Consider the following 12,875-nt stretch of genomic DNA (forward strand, 5'->3'; position numbering starts at 1 on the left):
GTGCCCTGCATCGGCAGGCGGAGTCTCAACCGCTGCGCCACCAGGGAAGCCCACAACTTTTTTTTTTTAATTGAAGTGTACTTGATTTATAATCTTGTGTTTGTTTCTGGTGTACGACAAAGTGATTTAGTTATACATATATATTTTTTCTTTTTCACATTCTTTCCCATTATGGTTTATTACAAGATATTGAATATAGTTCCCTGTGCTATAGAACCTTGTTATCTGTTTTATTCAATATATATAGTAGTTTTTATATGCTAATCCCAAGCTCCTAATTTATCCTCCCCACTCCTTTACCCTTTAGTAACCATGAGTCTGTGAGTTATCTATGTCTGTAAGTCTGTTTCTGTTTTGTAAGTTCATTTGTGTCATATTTTATTTTTTAACTATTTATTTATTTATTTTTGGCCGTGCCATGAGGCTTGCAGGATCGTAGTTCCCTGGCCAGTGATTGAAACCACGCCCTTGGCAGTGAAAGCACGGAGTCCTAACCCCTGCACCGCCAGGGAGTTCCCGATTTATGTCATAATTTAGATTCCACATATAAGTGATGTCATCTATTTGTTTTTCTCTTTCTGACTTACTTCACTTAATATGACAATCTCTAGGTCCATCCATGTTGCTGCAAATGGCAATATTTCATTCTTTTTTATGGCTGAGAAGTTGCAGCAACTTTATAGAACATATATACCACTAATAATGAGACTCAACTGCATATGATTCGATTTTATGCGGTGCAGGGGCTTCTCACTGCGATGGCTTCTCTTGTTGTGGAGCACAGCGCCCAGGCGTGCGGGCTTCAGCAGTTGTGGCTCGCGGGCTCTAGAGCACAGGCAAAGTAGTTGTGGCACACGGGCTTAGTCACTCCGTGACATGTGGGATCTTCCTGGACCAGGGCTTTAACCCGTGTCCCATGTATTAGCAGGCAGACTCCCAACCACTGCACCAGCAGGGCAGTCTCTCGATTGACCTTTTTTTTTTTTTTTTTTTTTTTTTTTGCGGTACGCGGGCCTCTCACTGTTGTGGCCTCTCCCGTTGCGGAGCACAGGCTCCGGACGTGCAGGCTCAGTGGCCATGGCTCACGGGCCAAGCCGCTCCGCGGCATGTGGGATCTTCCCAGACCAGAGCACGAACCCATGTCCCCTGCATCGGTAGGCGGACTCTCAACCACTGTGCCACCAGGGAAGCCCTCGATTGACATTTTAAAGAATCATTCTGATTGCTGTGTAGAACGTGGTTTAGACCAAGAGAAGCAATTAGGAAGCTGGGAAACGAGTACACATGCAGTTTTTAAAGTTTCTACTAATCATATTAAAAAAGTAAAAAGAAACAGGTGAGATTAATTTGTACTAATTAACCCAATATATGCAAAATATTATTGTTTCAATATTTAATCAGTATAAAAAATTATCAATGAGATATTTTACATTCTTATTTTTCCCACACCAAGTCTTCAAAATCCAGTGTGTATTTTATACTTACAGCACATCTCAGTTTGGTTCAGCTACATCTCATGGGCTCAAGAGCCACATGTGTCTTGTAGCTATTATATGAGACAGTGCAGATATTGAACATTTATCCATTTACTCATTCAACCAAGCAAGATCTTGTTGTAGGCCTGGAAATATACAGAATGTAATAAAGCCCAATCTCTGTTCTTGAAGTGCACACTCCAGCTAGGGAGACTAATGTAACAGCTTGTGTTGAAGACCGCAAGACAAAGTGCTTTGAGAGGTCAGGGAGGGAGCACCCAGATAGGGAAAGCTTCAGAGAGGAGATAGACATTGAAATTGGGACTTGAAGGATGTGTAGGAGATCCCCAGGTGGAAGAAGTAGGGAAGGGCACTCCTATCAGTGAGAACTGCTTATGCGAAGTCCCAGAGAAATGATGCCGAGCATCTCTGGGGAAATGCAAGCAGTTCTTTATGGCTGGAGTGTGGGGAATGAAATGTGAGGGTGGTGGGTAAGGAAACAAGAGGGTCTTATAGACCAATATATGGAATGTAGAACTTACCCTGTTAAGTAGTAATGGGGAATGGTGAGAATTTTAAGCTAAGTGATGTGATCAGATCTGTGCTGTAGACAGATCATTCTGGCAACGGGGAAGGGGTGGAAACCGGAGACAGGAAGACCCATTAGGAAGGGAAAGGACCCTAGGATGGATGGAGAAGAAAGCCCCGTGGAGACTGAGAAGGGTCAGAGAGGAGGGAGGGCAAAGGGTGGTCCAGAGTGTTCTGTGCAGTAGAAAAGAACAGGCAAACCTTACTATGCCAGAGGCTGGTGGGGATTTGCTGACCCTCCAGAGTCCATGAAATGGCAGAGGGATTGAGCACCAGTGAGAACCTACAATTTAGTAAGATGGAACTGGGTTCAAGTCTTGGACTATACCACTGTGTGGCCTTATTCAAAGTACTAAGTTTTTCTTTCTTTATTTTTGGCTGTGTTGGGTCTTCGTTGCTGTGCGCGGGCTTTCTCTAGTTGCGGCAAGCGGGGGCTACTCTTCGTTGCGGTGCACGGGCTTCTTATTGCGGTGGCTTCTTTTGTTGCGGAGCATGGACCCTAGGGTGCGCGGGCTTCAGTAGTTGTGGCTTACAGGCTCTGGAGCGCAGGCTCAGTTGTGGTGCACGGGCTTAGTTGCTCCGCGGCATGTGGGATCTTCCCGGACCAGGGCTTGAACCTGTGTCCTCTGCATTAGCAGGGGGATTCTTAACCACTGCGCCACCAGGGAAGTCCTCAAAGTACTAAGTTTTTCTAACCACAAAATGAGATTAAATATAAAACCAGCTTTGGGAATTCCCTGGCAGTCCAGTGGTTAGGACTTGGCGCTTTCACTGCTGTGGCCCAGGTTCAATCCCTTGTCGGGGAACTAAGATGCTGCAAGCCGTGTGGCATGGCCAAAAAAAAAAAAAGACCAGCTTCAGGGGGCTGTTGTGAGGATGGATTGGCTTACTGCAGTTAGGTCACTTTACACGGATCTTGGCACTTACTGACACTCGATACAAATAGTAGCTGTTACTATTTGCTATCCTTTCAATGCCCTGGGCCTCAGTTCCCTCACTTAACAAAAATGGAATTGCCATCTACCACTTGCTGTTAAAGGAATCAAGGAATAAATGAGATGATTGAGTTGTATTTGCACTTAAAACTAAGGGTAGGACTTCCCTGGTAGTCCAGTGGTTAAGAATCCGCCTTCCAATGCAGGGGACACGGGTTCGATCCCTGGTTGGGGAACTAAGATCCCACATGCTGCAGGACAACTAAACCTGTGCACCACATCTACTGAGCCCGTGTGCCACAACTAGAAAGCCCCCATGCCACAACTAGAGAGAAGCCCTCGTGCTGCAACGAAAAGATCCCGCATGCCACAACTAAGACCTGACGCAGCCAGAAATAAATAAATATTTTAAAAAATAAATAAAAACAAAGGCAAATGTTCATCAAAAGATGAAACATGGGGTCACTAGCAATTCTACTCCTAAGAATACACCCAAGAGAAATGAAAACATATGTCCACACGGAAACACATACACTAATGTCCACAGCATTTGTTCATATTCATAGCATGAATGTTCACATTCACTATAGCCAAGAGAGTGGAAACAACCCATCAACTAATAAGTAGATCAACAGAATGTGTTCTGTTCATACAATGCATTATTATTCGGCCATAAAAAGGACTGAAATTCAGACTACAACATGGATAAACCTTGAAAACATCATGCGAGTTGAAAGAAGTCAATCACACAGGACCCAATGTATGCAAAATATTATTGCATAATATCACGTATTTTATGATTCCGTTGATGTAAAATGTTCGGAATAGGCAGATCTATAGAGACGGAAAGATTAGCAATTGCCTAGGGCTGGGAGAGTTCAGGGGAAGTGGAGGTGACTGCTAATGGGTACAGGTTTTATCTTGGGGGGTGATAAGAACGTTCTAAAATTGTTTGTCATGATGGTTGCGCAACTCTGTGGGTGTACTGAAAGCCATTGAATTGTACACTTAAATGGGTGAATGTGAATTATACCTTAAAGCAGTTACCAGACAGAGAGAGAGAGAGAGAGAGAGAGAGAGAGAGAAAGAAAGACACTACCCAAAGCAACTCAAAAGAATTCAGACACATAATGAAACAACAAAATAAAGGCAAGCCCCCACCCCCTCTGTGCAGAGAGAGAGATGTTTTCCGTGTTATTTACTATAGAATCCATAGGGGCGTATGTGAGACCAGGAGCCCATGACCAGCCGTCCCAGGAGGTGGCAGGAGTCATTGGCCATCCTGCAGGATAACTGCTTGTCTCACCTTTTCCTGGGGAGCATTCACTTTCTGCAGACACCTCCATCCTCATGAACACACACCCACGGCTCCTTCCGTGTCACCTGCCTTCTCCTCTGCCCACCGACCTGTATTGCAAAGCCAGCCGCCCTTTATTTTCAGTGCAGATTTGACCCTAACTGGGCCAGCTGGAGCACCTCAGGCCCAGCACGCCTTTGGTGACGGGTGCCTTTGGGCCCCTGCCACTAGATCATCCTCCTGCCGCTGGATGAACACATGTTGGCCTTCAATGGGGCTGGCCCACTGGATTCCCAACAACTTTCATCCAACCGTTTGCCTCCCAGGTTGTGCAGAAAATGGCCCAGAGTGGGAAAAGTCAGAATTCCTCCATCCTTTCTAAACCAGTGCCATCTGCTGGCAAAACGATGGCGCACATGTGGAGGTGGCCTCCCCGCTGGCCTTTCCTTCCTGACTTGGAGCCTGCATTACAGAACATGGGGGCCGGGGTAATATTCAGCCTTCTTTGTTTAGTTCTGTCAGGCCAGAGCTAAAATTGGGCCTGATTCTTACATTGAGACCCAAAGGAAAAGTGCATGTCTTAAGTGTTGAGCTTGATGCATTTGCATGAACCTCACTCGTTAATGCACCAGGTCAAGACACAGAGTGAGACCTCCTCTCCCCAGCAACCTCCTCTGTGCCCCCTTCCACTCACTGTCCCCCCACGAGGAAGCCACTAGCCCGACTTCTACGAATAGATTTGTTTTGCCTGTTTTTGTATCTTCTATTACAAGCTGGAGCCAGTTGGAGCCAGTTGGAGCATAACGTGTATAGCTCTGTAATGCAACACTCCAGGTAACTAAAGGGTTCTGCCCATTGGAGCAGAGCCTGAGCCCCTCTGGGTGCCGCTCTCCTCCCACAGTCCTCTGTGTCCTCCTTAACCCCCTTCCACCCACCAGGCTGATGCGTTACTGGCTTGAAAGCCTCAAACACAGCCTTGTGATCATTTTGGGAGATGCAGCTAACATCACTGAGCACTTGCTTTGTGCCAGGTGCCATGCTAAGCTCTTTACACTCACCCCTCTCTGCATTCCCACAAGGAGCCTGTGTGCATTTACCTAAAGCTGAGCAGAGAAGTAATGTGCCAGGAGTTGCAGAGCCAGCGGCCGGCAGACCCAGCTCCTGTGACCCTGGACTGATTCCTCACCACCCACACTGCTCTCCAGAGGCGGCGCTAGCCAGCACGGACGAGGTGAGAGAGGAAGCTGTCAGACTCAGGCCCTCACGTTGCACAGGACAGGAGGGGAGCCTGCCACCCCTGCAGAATCCACATGATTGGATGATTGATTTGTTTGAATTGTTGCAGATTCTCAGACCTTTGACACAGAAAAGAGCAGCTACAGCATGATGCATTTTCACAAACCGAACACTGTTGTACCCACCTCCCAGCAACCTGCCTCACGCTCCCTTCCAAGCATGAGGTCACCCCGGGGTCACCACGCTCCTGACGTCTAGCAACAAAGATTAGTTTTCTCCCTTTTTGTAATTTTTACAGAAATGGAATCATATAGTATGAGTTCTTTTGTATATGACTTCTTTGGCTCAATCTTACACCTACGAAAGTCATCCAGGGACTTCCCTAGCTGTCCAGTGGTTAAGGCTCTGCGCTCCCAATGCAGGGGGCATGGGCTCGATCCCTGGTCAGGGAACTAAGATCCCACATGTTGCGTGGCACAGCCTAAAAAATAAAAAAAAAATTTTTAATTTTAAAAAAGAAAGGAATCCACATTGTTGTATATAGTTGTCAGTGTTCATTCTCATTGTCATGTGATAGTCCATTTTGTGAACAGACCACAGTTTGTCTGTTTTGCTGTTCATGGGCATCTGGGTAATTCCCAGGTAGGAATTTTTAGCTATTCTGATATTGCTGTCACAGACTTTCTGGTGTATGGCATGAGCATATTTCTGTCAGGTGCCCTCCAAGGGGTGGAGTGGCTGGGTCACAGGGTGCTCCTATGTTCAGCTTTGTAGACTGTGCCACAAAGTTTCCCAATGTGCTTCTGCCAACTTACACTCCACCAAAGCATATGAGAGTTCTGTAGTCGCATCCTTGCCAACACTTGGTATTACCAAACCTTCAAATCTAAATGCTGAATGATTCTAAATGGAAACATGAACGATTTCAATGTTAACATTTCTCTATCATTAATATGGCCCATGAGAGTTAACAACTCCTTTGCACCTGTCATCCAGTTTAGCAAACATTTACTGAGTCCTTCCTATGTGCTGGGCTGTGTGTTCTGGGGACAGAGACACAGAGAAGGAGGAGAAAGGTCTCTGTCAAAGGAACCCCAGGAACTCCCTCTCTTCAGGTCTCAGCTCAGATGTCACCTCTGCAAACAGGCCTCCCTGAGCACCTACCCCCATTATCTCATTGCCTGCTTCACTTTCTTCATAGCACATACATCATCTGTTACCTTATTTATCTGTTTACTTATTGCTGTCTTCATGAGGGCAGGAATCTTGTCTTTTTGGTGTTCTCCAGCCCTGGGAATAGTTTCTGGCACATAGTTGACTTTCAGTAAATATTATTTATTGAAAGAAATGATTGAATGAATGATTGAATAAGTGATTGGCAGGATGAGAGCTGAGATCTTAGATTCAAGTCCTGGCCCTGCCACTTACTAGCTATGTGTGACCTTTAGTAAATTAAGTTTTCTGATCCTCTTCTCCTCATCTGTAAAACAGAAGTGCTTTGAACTGGCAGAAGAAAGAACTAGTGAGCTTGAAGCTAGATCGATAGAGATTTGTATCTATACAATCTGAAAAATAGAAAATAAAATGAAAATTGAACAAAGCCTCAGAGAAATGTGCACCAACATACATGTAATGGAAGTATCAGAAGGAGAGGAGAGAGAGAAAGGAACAGGAAAGATAGTCAAAGAAATAATGCCTGAAAACTTCCCAAATATACTTTAAAAAAAAAACATTAGGGACTTCCCTGGTGGCGCAGTGGTTAAGAATCCACCTGCCAGTGCAGGGGATACATGTTTGAGCCCTGATCCGGGAAGATCCCACATGCTGCGGAGCAACTAAGCCTGTGTGCCACAACTACTGAGCCTGCGTGCTACAACTACTGAAGTCCACGCACCTAGAGCCCGTGCTTCACAACAAAAGAAGCCACCGTAATGAGAAGCCTGTGCACCGCAACGAAGAGTAGCCCGCGCTCGCTGCAACTAGGGAAAGCCCATACACAGCAACAAAGACCCAATGCAGCTAAAAACAAAATAATAAATAAAAAAAAGAAAAAAGAGGTGAGAAGGTATCCAGCCATGCACCCTGTAGACCACGTCAAGTGCTTTGGTCTTTGTCCTAAGCACGGGGCTGCAGGGCTGGCCGTGGACAAGGAGGGAAGTAGATGGAATTTGGAGATATTTAGGAAGAAAAGTCAGTAGGGACTGATGAAGGTTGTGATGTGGATGATTGCTGGGAGTAAGGCATCTAGAAGATCCCTGGGCATCTCTCACGAGTCCCTGGAAATCTGTGGTCTGAGGTCTTTTTAAGGGAGCTGGACAATGCCTTGTCCGGGTCCCAGTACAAATGTAAACTTATATTTTATCCCTCCCCCTGGAGAAATGTGGGCCCTGCAGCTCCTACTCCCACCTGGACACGCTCTCCTGAGAGGTGGGCATCAAGGAACCCAACAAGTGCAGGCTCTAATTGGCTGTAGCCTCCCCAGAACACCCAGCTGCCCCTTACCACTTGTAAGGGTTCTGTTTGCATTTTCCTTTCGTTTAGCCAGCCTCACAAATGAGCATTTCGGACTGGTTGGAGGTTCTTGGGTGCAAGCAACAGAACCTGACTCAGGTTACCTGAGCAGAAAAAGACTTGATTGGAAGGTCACAGTAGCTCACAGAATTATGTTCCTGGCTGGGAAACCCAGCTTGGATGGGAACCAGGAAGCTGGGCCTGGCCAAATGCCACCCCAGACAGCCTGGCAGGGAAGCTTAGTGCGCCATTACCCAGTGATCTAGTCACTGGACCTTCAACTGCACTGCTCTCATCCTGAAAATTCCCTTCCCTTTACATCTGCCTTTCATCCTAGTGAGATAAGGATGGGATGAGAAAGCTGAGGCTCAGGGAGGTAAGTAGCCTCCCTAAGATCAGGTATCTTGCCCAACATGGCAAGAAGGGGCTGAGTCACTGCAATTCCACAGACCATCCCAGACTAATGCTTACCCCACAGCCCCACAGCTTCCTGTGGGTTAGTCCAGAGCTGATTTGTATTGAAACAGGTTCTTAAAAATATCGGTCTCGAAATTCAGAACCAGGGACAGCAGTTGCCTTGTTGAATTTTCACATCTAACTACAAACGAGTCCTTGGTGGGGAGGGTGGGATCTTCAGCTTCTTGTTCTTTTTTTTTTTTTTTTTTGGCCATACCGCGTGGCTTGCGGGATCTTCTCAGTTCTCCATCCAGGAATTGAACCTGGGCCACGGCAGTGACAGCCCAAATCCTAACCATTAGCCCACCAAGGAACTCCCAGACCTTCAGCTTCTGAGGAGTGGACAGGTCGCCTGCACCTGCTGTGAGATCCCTCACCTCTACCCCCACCCTGGATGAGCAGAAAGTCCAGATACTGGGCAGCCAGAAAGTGCAGACATTCACCACAAGCTCTAATCCTCCACCAGCTGCCTGAGCCTTCCACCTCTCAGTTCTTCCCAGAGCAAGAGAGGAAAGGTTGCCTGGTTATCATTCTTAGCTACTTATCCAGCGAGAAAAATGGTTTGTCTGGGTGAAGCAGAAGAATGGCACTTTACAGAACTGATTTAATCGTTGACCTCAATTTATTTGGGAGGAAAAAAAATGCTACTGCTTGTTTCCAATCATGTTAATTGGCTTCTGGCTCTGACCAGCCATTCAAAGAAGTTCCCAGTGACAAGTTTGTCCTGAAATTGTCTGAATTAGGGTTCTGCCATCAGAACTGGGTGGTGCCAGCTCACAGCTGCTCTCTGCCGACCTAAGGGCAGGGTCCTTCCCCAGCAACAGCAGGCCCTCCAGGAAGCTGGGAAAACCCTGTGAGGTGACCTCTTCCATACAAGCAGCCAGCTCTTTGGGTCTTTCATTTTTATAACATACATTTTATTTTAAGACCTAAAGTGACACAATTAAAATTTTTTTTGAAGTATAGTTGATTTACAATGTTGTGTTAATTTCTGCTGTACAGCAAAGTGTTCAGTTATACATATATATATATTCTTTTTCACATTCTTTTGCATTATGGATAATCACAGGATATTGAATATAGTTCCCTGTGCTATATATCCTATATATAATAGTTTGCATCTGCTAATCCAAAACTCCCAGTCCTTCCCTCCCCCACCCCCCCTTGGCAACCACGAGTTTGTTCTCTATATCTGTGAGTCTGTTTCTGTTTTGTAGATAAGTTAATTTGTGTCATATTTTACATTCCACATAAAAGTGATATCATATAGTATTTGTCTTTCTCTTTCCGACTTACTTCACCTAGTATGATAGTCTCTGGGTCCATCCACGTTGATGCAAATGGCATTATTTCATTCTTTTTTATGGCTGAGTAGTATTCCATTGTATATGTAGACTACATCTTCTTTACCCATTCCTCTGTCGATGGACATGTAGGTTGTTTCCATGTCTTGGCTATTGTAAATAGTGCTACTGTGAACACAGGGGTGCATGTATCTTTTCGAATTAGAGTTTTGTCTGGATGTATGCCTAGGAGTGGGATTGCTGGATCATATGGCAACTCTTTTTTTAGTTTTTTGAGGAACCTCCATGCTGGTTTCCATAGTGGCTACACCAATGTACATTCCCACCAGCAGTGTAGGAGAGTTCTCTTTTCTCCACACCCTCTCCAGCATTTATTATTTGTCGACTTTTTGATGATAGCCATTCTGACTGGTGTGAGGTGGTACCTCATTGTAGTTTTGATTTGCATTTCTCTAATAATTAGCAATGTTGAGCATCTTTTCATGTGCCTATTGGCCGTCTGTGTGTTTTCTTTGGAGAAATATCTATTTAGGTCTTCTGCCCATTTTTCGATGGGGTTGTTTGTTTTATGTTCTTGAGTTGTAGGAACTGTTTGTATATTTTGTATAAGCCCTTGTCGGTTGCATCACTTGCAAATATTTTCTCCCAGTCCATAGGCTGTCTTTTTGTTTTGTTTATGGTTTCCTTTGCTTTGTAAAAGCTTGTAAGTTTGATTAGGTTCCATTTGTTTATTTTTCTTATTTCTATTGCCTTGGGAGACTGACCTAAGAAAACATTGCTACAGTTTATGCCAGAGAGCGTTTTGCCTACATTCTCTTCTAGGAGTTTTATGGTGAACGACACAATTTTTAAAGTTTATGGATCCTTTCAAGTCTAACACATTGACTTTTTTTTGCATTTTCATCATCAGTGTTTTGATTTAGCAGCATCAAATCACCTGTAACATACACGGCTTTCCGAGGTCTTGCCATTCTGCAATGTGAAATGAGCAAATGCATGTGTGTACACGATGCACGCTGGTGGGACCAGGACCAGGTTAGCTGGTACAGTGCTTGGGGAGACCACTGGGTGTGAATCCCAGGGGCTATCTTTGGAGTATATGTTGGAGGCTAGCTACTCCAATAAGCCTACTAATGCCCATCCCCCACTCTCATTTTTCCCTCTTTTATTGTATTTTTATAGATTTAGTTATTTATTTGTTTGTTTATGGCTGCATTGGGTCTTTGTTGTTGGTGCAAGCAGGCTTTCTCTAGTTGCGGTGCTAGCAGGCTGCTAGCAGGCTTTCTCTAGTTGCGGTGAGCGGGGGCTACTCTTCGTTGTGGTGCGTGGGTTTCTCATTGCAGTGGCTTCTCTTGTTGCAGAGCTCGGGCTCTAGGCGCGTGGGCTTCAGTAGTTGTGGCGCGTGGGCTCAGTAGTTGTGGCTCACGGGCTCTAGAGCACAGGCTCAGTAGTTGTGGCGCACAGGGTTAGGTGCTCCGCAGCATGTGGGATCTTCCCGGACCAGGGCTCGAACCCATGTCCCCTGCGTTTGCAGGCGGATTCTCAACCACTGCGCCACCAGGGAAGTCCCTTTTTTTTTTAATTAAAAAAAAATTTTTTTTTGGCTGTGCTGTGCATCTTGTGGGATCTTAGTTCTCCGACCAGGGATTAAACCCAGGCCATATTAGTGAAAGTGCCAAGTCCTAACCACTGGACCACCAGGGAATTCCCTGCCCTGTTTTATTATGTTTATAACTCTTTTCACTACCTGAAGTTATTTCTTTGTTGTAAAATAAGTGTCCATCTCCCCCACTAACCTGTACGCTCTGTGAGATCAGAGACCTCCTCAGGCCTCACTGAGGTCTCCTCCATGATTAAGAGCAGCATCTGGCACACAGTAGGTGCTCAATAAATATTGGTTGAAGGAGAGAATGAAGAATCAGTGTCAGGTCCAGTGCCGGGTTCTGGGAAGTATATCAGCATCTCTGTGGTGGGCTTGCAGCCCTTATCTTGAAGGTCTGAGACCAGATTGGGCTCTGTGAGGTGAGTTTCTTTGAGATTGCAGGAGCTGCCAGCACCGACTGTGACATTTCCCTAAATGCTGGTGTCCTAGCCTCAGAGTAAGCTGGGGCCTAGTAACGCTCCACTGCCCACCAGGACTCCTACAGTGGAGACTTCTCCAGACACAGGAATGGTTTCATATGCCAGGCATCCCCCCCAAAATGACAAAGAGCCACTTTGTCATTACACCAGCTTGCCCAGCCTGGCCCCCAGTGACTGAGAATTGCTTCAGATTCTGTCTCTCACATTTCTTTGTAAGGCCTGTGGGGCGTGTAGTCTGGCCCTATGCTCTCCCCTCCAGCCTTGCTGCTACACTAAGCAGCCCATTTCACTCACCCCCCCTTACCTTCCCTCACCCACCTGGGCAGGTCTTGCTTCTGGTTCCGTAATAATACAGCGCCACAGTCCCCAGTGTGCTGGTCGGAAGTCCAAAAAGCTCCAGCCACTGAAGGTTTTCTCTAAGGTCTTGTCCTTCCAGCCGAGACCACCAGGAACCCAGCTGTAGTTGAGCAAAGTTGGCCTCATGGACTTGTTGCCATAAGGGAGAACATACAGCGTGCCTGTTCTGATCACCTCCCGCTCACCCCTTGGTAGGAAGAGACCCCACCCTCAATAGTACCACACCTGGCACTGGACAGGTGAGATCCACGCATATACTCACAGCTGGGGGAAGAGGACACTGAGGGCCACCTGGTGGAAGCCTCTAGAATCAGGACAGAAGACAGAGTTCTTGGAGTTAGGAAGCAGAGGGAACCAGCAAGGGCTGTGGGTGCAGTCTTTGTAGTAGTGGGGGGTGGGGGTCTCCCCTGGTTCCCACAGGAGGATATGATGGGCTTGCTTGAATAATTTCACAGGCTGGCAGGGAACCGAAGCCCCTCAGGATGAGGACGGGGTGGAGTGCAGCTGGTCTGGCTGGTGGGGGAACTAGCAGGGTGGGGGGCCTTCCCTGCTGGGTGGGGGGCACCTCTGACAAGAGCAGGGGAAACCAAGGGGGCCTATGAGACCCAAAGATGTCAAGGCAGCAGTTGAAATT

Source organism: Stenella coeruleoalba (assembly GCF_951394435.1).
Source record: "Stenella coeruleoalba genome assembly, chromosome: 15".
In the NCBI taxonomy this organism is placed as follows: domain Eukaryota; kingdom Metazoa; phylum Chordata; class Mammalia; order Artiodactyla; family Delphinidae; genus Stenella; species Stenella coeruleoalba.